The following is a 7842-nucleotide window of genomic DNA, read 5'->3' on the forward strand; positions in this document are numbered from 1 at the left end:
GAACGGCGGCGGCGGCTGGATGTATAATGAGCTAGCGCTGCAGCCGCCGCATATAAAAGACAGCAGAAAGAATTCGGCGAGAAACTTTTGCTCCAGACACCGGATCGCCGTCCACATCCGAGAAAATCTACGGGACTCTTCGGCGGTATCTTTTAAGCACAATTCTTCTCATTTACAGTTTCAACAGCTGACAAGACGCTCTTGTGTGCTTTCAGTGAATTGTAATGGATTGCGCAGCTGACGGGGACGGCGGAACTTGATTAGCAATTCGATCTTCCTTCGCAGAGGGCAGGTGATTAAACAGAGGAGCATATGGTGGCAATTTAACATAATCTTTTTTTTTTTTTTTTTTGCAACGCATCTCCTCTCCATATGGAAGATTCGGGTCCTGGGAGAACGGCTGAGGGCACTTCCTGCAGCCATGCTGATAAGGCAACTTAGACGTGCCTTCATCATATGGTGTGTGTTCGGAAGGGAAAATGGCATACACGCAGCAGGTATGGGGCGGGGGGGGGGATCTGTCCTCAAATGAAGAGGCTGCAGAGAAACCTAACGCGCAAAGACAAGAGGGGGATCGATGGATCGGCCGTCCCCAGAGCTGGGACGGGCAAATGTCACACCTCCTGGAGGAGACAGCGTGAGTAAATGTGTTCAGACACGATGATAAAAAGGCTTAAATCAACTTGGTGGCGGGGAGGAAAAAGCGAAAAAAAAAAAAAAAAAAGCCAGGCTTTTTCAAAGTTCAGTTTATTTTTAAACTTAATTTCAGTGTTTGCAAATCAAATATTGAGGCGTCGCCAAGAACACATAGCATATGGCGGATTATTCCGAATCGTGTGGATACTATTTACGTATCCTGCTGTGAGACTAATGCATTCACACACGTCTGCACCAAAATCCAAGCGAGGAAAAAGAAACTCATTAATCACAATGATAATATGCGTTCCTCTCCGGGGGGGGTGAGAGGAATATCCGGTACCTACTTTATTCTTTCATTCATTATCCTAACACTTATCCTGCACTCGTGATCGCGGGGTGGGGGGGGGCAGGGTTCACTCTAGATTGCTTACAGGGCCACATATAGAGACGTCCAATCATTCACTCTCTCATTCACATGTCTGGACGATTCATGGTCTCCACTGGACCTCCTGCATGTGTTCGGACCACGAGAGGAACCCGGAGAACCCGGAGGAACCCCACGTGGAGAACATGGAGGCTCCACACAGAAAGGCACTCCAACCCGGGACCCTCCAACTGCGAGGCAGAAGCACTAACCGCAGCAATAATGTGCTTCCCACATGTACAAACACACACTGACTGTATTCAAAAATGCTAAACCCTTGCTACTAATAAAACTATGGTGTTGGTAAAAAGGTGTCATGGAAAAAACGCCTTGTGAAACATTGGAAACTGAATTTCTGTTGATACTTCGACCTCCTTCATTCATGTATTGATTAATTTTGACATCCATGGAACTGAATGAGCTGGATAGTCCTCTACCATTCTTTAAACATAGAATATCTAAAAAAAAAAATCCAAACTATCGGTCACCCAAATGAATTGGTTCCGTACGGCGTTGCTATTGCAGTTTAAAAAGCTACGGCGGAAATTAAAAACCTATTATTTTCTTGCAGAAATACAGAACCGCTCGAGTCATTTAAATACAATTTTTTTTTTTACTAAGTAAACATTATCGCCCACTCTAGGACCTCGGCTTTCACTCCCATTAATGGCCAATCTGTTTCACCTCGGCGTTTCCCTGCAGAATACTTTGTTTTTTCTAATTTGGACTTCATTTAGCCGTAGTTATCTCCTTTCTTTCCTCCCCATCTTTTTTCACATCCCTCCTTTCAATGGCCCCGGGGAGGGCGAAGGGACCCTCGATACCAAATCTCAACCGCGTCAGGGACGCTCGCCAAAGCTGCAAATCAAAACACCGAGTCGCATCAAATCCCGATGGCTTTAAACGGGCATTGTAATTAGCGGGAGGCTAAGTGCTGTGCACAGACCGAATGATGTCAACCGTCGTAAACCGACACCTCTCGCCCGCAGACGCTCCGGCTTTGTTTGGAGCAGGAGGTCCTTCGGTCATAGCGCGGGGTGGCCTGGTCACACCCGCGGATCCGAAAAAGAAAACACCGGGAATACGTCGAAGACGGCCAGGGAACGCGGTATTGATTGACAGGTGGCGACCGCCGTCCCGGCGCGCTAGCTGCAGCTTTGCGGGTCGTTTGAAGCCTCGCATATGTGTGCTTTGCTTGTCGAGTCAAAGGACCATCCTGCCGCACATACTGAGAGGAGGTGTGCATCGATAGTCGGCGCCCTTATTAAAAATATGACACGCTGGGAGCAAAGGCGGGAGCAAACCGGGTCCTTGAAAGACTCCCCTCTTTTGTTTCCCCGCGGTGAATTTCAATGTCCGTGACGAGTCTCGGGTAACTCGGCGTGGTCGTGCCTCGCGCCCGGCCCTCCGGGAGCAGACGGAAAAAATGGTCTCGAACTGTTCGGATTTCAAAGCGGCTATCGGTCGGCTTGCGCACAGCGCCACGTCCGTCTCGGCCTGACTATTTTCAAATCTATACACGCGGCCACGAGACTGAGCGTTCCAGAGATCCCGATGAGACCGGAAGGTGAGGCGTCACCGAAAACATCGCTGCGACTGAGACGTCCTTAACGGATTTCATCATGGTTAAAAAAAAAAAAAAAAGCGATAACACCAAAAACAAGATTTGTCGTTCACGCCGGATGATTCGGTTTTCCCAGAGCGAAAGGTGCGGCGTCCGACAGGATAAGCGGCCCGAGGACACCGATGGTGTTCGTGTTCTCGTCGCTCGACGCTGCGGTGTTTTGCCAAAAAGAAATGACTTTTTTTCTCACGTTTTTGAAAATACGACCACGCAAACGTTTGCTTCTTATTGCACGGAGAGCTGTCCTCTCACAGCCCGCCAGCGGGGAAAGAATGTTACCTTCCACCGGCATTTGCATCCGTCTGATGTCCTTAATACCTGCTGCCTAATGTGGACCGGCATCTGCTGTCATGTCTGCCTGCCTGTTGTCCTTCATCCCATCATTGTCCATCCCCCTAATTTCATTTCGCAAATCACCGCTGCTTCCTGGGTGAGCGTGTGACATCGGTTGTTTCGGTCACATGACCTACGTTTGTTTTGTTTTTTTTCCGCTCGTACCATCTGCCTCTCCGCCGTACCTTTTGTGCCATGGAGAGGAAGGCAGACTCGCATGTGATGCATAGCATCCCCCTAACTATCAGAGGCTTTTATGAATTATTATTAAATACCATGAGTGCAATTATGAGACGGCATTTCATTTCATTTCGCTCCTCGGGCTTCAATGAAATCCTTTTTTTTTGCTAGTTTGTTTTTCTTTCGCTCGTTTCCGATGAAGGCTGTGTCAGGCAGAGTCGATAGATGTGCCGAAATGTGCCGCGATCAGACAGAAATGCATGACCTTTATAGAAAACACATTCATCCATTCGTTCGTCCGTCATTTACCGAGAAGTGAGAGCCCGTAAACACAACCATTCGCCCACTGGATCACAAGGGAGTCCTCAATGAATCTCCTGCATGTTCTTGGATTTTTGGAGGAACTCCACACAGAACGGCCCCCAGTGGGAATCCAAGCAGGGACCTTCTCGCCATGAGATGGAAGAACTAACCTCTGCACCAGCATTCTCCACAAAAAACCGCCATGAGTTTCAACGAAATGCAAGCTCTTGCCGTTATTTAAAGGGGTCCTCTAAAGAAAAAGCCGGCAGAAGCCATTTTTCCCAGGAATCTCTCACGGCTGCAGGAGGGTACAGATGGCCGCTGTGACTGGGAGGCAGCCAACATTCGCCCGAGGGACAGAAAGTCAGCATGTTGCACTCAAGTATGGACAGAGTCCATCAGCAAGGATTTGGAATTCTAACAGAAAAAATTAGGCTTATAAACATTCATTAGGTAAATAAAAATTGAGTAGCGTGAATTCTGATATTGAATAACTTTTTGTTTCTTAAAGATCCTGTTGGAACAAGTGTAAATGCGGCTGATGCGCCATCCTTGGAGAAGGTCTACCACGGCAAGCTCAGGAAGATCCGAAGAGGTCTCAACAGCATCGGCAGTTAGAACCTGAACTTGAAAAGGAGACGAGGCCAATGATGGAGGTCTTGAAATCAGTTCAGGGACGCCTCGGAGGGAATGCGAAGCCGCTTCAAACCGCCCCGGTCGGCTGTCGGCTGTGTCCACGTTGCTTTGCGCGATGTGACACATCAACTCAGCGCCAAAATCATTCAACCGGCCCTCAAAACGAATCCCGGCGCCGAAGAGTGATGTATTTTTCAGCATCATTTGCCGCCGGCGTCGGACTTCGGCTCTCTGCCGGGGCGAGATCACAACTTGAGCGCTGTCGGAAGTCCTGGGTTTGTTAATGCGACGCTGATGCGAGTCATCTCTTTGCTGCAAACACATCAAAGAGTGTAAGACGTGTGAGTGTGTGTGTGTGTGTGTGTGTGTGTGTTCTCACCAGCTGTGCATTATTCAAATGGGCAAACTCAGCTCTAATAGTCTGGGTTCTCCACCTTGTCATTGGTTTACAGCGTCAGTCCCAGCAGCCTCCATCTGGAAACTGCCATGTCTCCTAGGATGGGCTGAAAGATGCGGAGCCAGCCTTATCCGGGGGTGTGTGAGAGCTTTACATGAATTCATGGGACTATTTGGACTTAATTAAAATCCGTTAACAAGCCGGGAGCATGTTTATCTGCCGTTAATGTCCTGCTGACTCCTTGGATTCCCGTAAAAGCCATGAAACTCAAAATTAATCACTTTGCGGGTAAATAAATGTTCCCCCAGGAACACCACGCTTGGAAATGATGCTCAGAGGGATTCATATCTACGGCTTCTTTTCCGGATTTTGTTTTGTTTGAGCCGTAAGAATCCAAAACGTAAGGTAAGCGAACAGAAGGTAACAGAACGGATGAAGAGCGAGGCTGGAAAAGAAAGACTAGACTGCAGCAACTCAGGGGAAGGTTGGGAATCAAGGAGTCAGTTCATTCATTCATTCATTACCTAAACCGCTAATCATGCCCTCAGGGTCACATGGGGCCTATCCCAGCTGTCATTGGGCAAGAGGAGTTCCCCCTGGACCAATCACAGGGACACATACAGAGACATGCAACCATGCTCTCTCATTAACACAGCGAATCCAACATGGGAGGAACCCGGAGGAACCTACAGCCATTCACTCTTATTTGCACCTCATATCCGGACACAAAAAATCGTTCACCCTCTCATTCACACGTCATCCACCCTCCCGTTCGGGGAGGGTGATCAGGAGGAGAACATGGAGCTTCCGCATGGGCTTCTCGCCGTGAAACTGAAGCGCTAACGGTCGTGCCGCCGACATATAACTGAATCCTGGGTTTTCCTTGGCCTCTCACATGAGGCGTGCTCGGGTGAATGCGGGCCGGTGATCAAACGCAGCGCGTTGGCACCGCCGCCCGTTGGTCTCGGGCTTGCAGATCAGTCGCTTTCCGCCGGAGGGTTCGTGGCAGATTCAAAAGTCCCGGCAGCCGTTTTAGAAAAATCACAACGCTAATTATCACGTATGGGATAAAACCATTTAGCGCCGTCGTTTTTAAAGAGGTGTTTTGTTTTTTTTATATTGAACTGATATTCAAATGATGCAGTTTGATGTTAAAGCCCGGCCCGTGTTCACCTCCGAGGGATTCGGCATGTCTGTGCTGTCAAACCGATACGGCTCTCCGGGCCCGGCAGGCGGCGAGCGGCGCTCGGGGGCTCTGGCCCGCCGACGCAGGGCTGCAGGATCCACTTCAAACGGAGTCGGCGGCCGCTGGCTAAACGTCCCCCCGGGTAGGACGGGCCGGCTAAGCTGAGCCTTTTGCCGTTGAGGTTGCCAAGCTGACCCGAAGGCAGCCCCGCGTCCATGTTTAGCTCTCTATGGTTTTCCTTTTTCCCCGCGATCCTCTCTGCACGCTAAATGCATCGACCGCTGCTTCGGCAAACCAATTAATGAGGTGAATATCATTTGGAAATAATTGCGCGTTGTGCTTGAATTTGTTGAAGGAAGTCAATATATGTATACATATTGTTAAAGTCGGGCAAGAGCAGGGGGGGAATAAAAATAAACGATAAGGACGGGGAATTCCTTGTTAAGATGAGACTGCGGCTCCCTTCCAATGTTGAGATTAAAACGCACTTTGATGAAAAAAAATAGAATTATGAACGCAGCCTTGTCTTCACGGAGGGATGCCTCACCAGAAGACGGGTTTGCCTCCCTGAGCCTTGAAGTGAATCCCATGACATCTCCGGATGTGATTTTTAATTAATTCTGAAGTTTCTTGCAGAAGCACAAACAGAACTTCTCCTCTAGTGGGAAGATCTCCTCCAGGGCCGGACATATCATCCTCACGTCCAGATTTTGAGCAGTCGATGCCGCCAATATTAACTCAGCACATTATGGTGACCACACTTGTCCCTCAATACATATATAATAATAATATCAATGCTTCTGTTACTAAATTACCAATTAATTAATTCAACTATGTAGGAATTCATTATTCATGCGGTCAGGGTCGTGGGAGTCTATCCCAGCTGTCATTGAACGAGACCAAAAACATGTTTAGCGACCATTCACCCTCTCATTTACACGTCACAGAGACATGCAATGGTTCACTCACTCATTCATTCACTCTCATTTATATGTCATCAAGAGATACAACGGTTCACTCATTCACACGTCTTAAGAGAGAAACAACCATTCACCCTCTCATTTATACGTCATATAGAGAAATACCGTGCAACCATTCATTTGCCCATTCACATGTCATAGAGAGAAATACAACCATCCGTTCTCATTGGCGTCTTGGCAGTTAAGGGGTTTCCAGTGAACCGCCTGCATGTGTTTGGACTGTGGGAGGAACCTTGAGAACCCTGAGGAACCCCAGCAGACACGGGGAGAACATGGAGACTCCACCCAGAAAGGCCCCCCTTGTGGGAATCCAACCTTCTTGCCGTGAGGCGGAAATGCTAACCGCCGCAGCAGCGTGATGCCCTATATTTAAATATCCCTCAGTGAAATATGAGTCTATGGTAAGGCGGGAGCAGAATCATCTTCACCCAAACGGATACTTATAATCTCTGAATGCAAATACTTTAGTATTTTACAATTTAAAAAAAAAAAATTGTATTTAACACCCTTTAAAAAGATTGCAAATGCAAAGCAGCGACAGGTTTTTTGTAGCAATGAAGAAGACCGCCGGTCCTCATGATGAAGCAACACTATAGGTCTCCTTCTGTCAAGATAGGCTCACCTACATTGCTTTTTTTTTTTTTATATAAAGAATAAAGAATTCTGCCGGTATTTGAAACACTGGTCCATGGAAAGGTGACTCAGAGTCCACACATGAAACATCACCACCAGCTGTGAAAACTCAGGTGTCTGAACCAGCTTCGCCTCCATCCTGGAGGCGCCCGCTGAAGGTGAGGTGTTTCCAGGCTCGATGTTTTTTCAATGACAAACCAACACAGAATGATTTCACAGCTTACAAGTCAAACAATCGCAATCTTTTATCCCGTCTTCAAGCGACTCTGCAGGAGGATGCCAAGGCCGTTGTTCCGAATCGATTCTCATTCTTTTTTCTTTTTATTTTTAATAATACGGGTTTTAATTTGCCTGACGAGGACAAATACTCTGGTATTAATTCCTTCCCTGCCTTCCTTCCTGTGAGCCCCTCCCGTGGCAGACGAGCCCTTCTTTTCCACACACTTTGGGCTCTCCCGTGGTGCGCCGTCTAGCATAATACACTCCTCTGTCAGCAAACCATGGAAA

Source organism: Fistularia commersonii, chromosome 8 (assembly GCF_037954325.1).
Source record: "Fistularia commersonii isolate RoL2024-O1a breed Wild chromosome 8, RoL_Fcom_v1.0, whole genome shotgun sequence".
Taxonomy (NCBI): domain Eukaryota; kingdom Metazoa; phylum Chordata; class Actinopteri; order Syngnathiformes; family Fistulariidae; genus Fistularia; species Fistularia commersonii.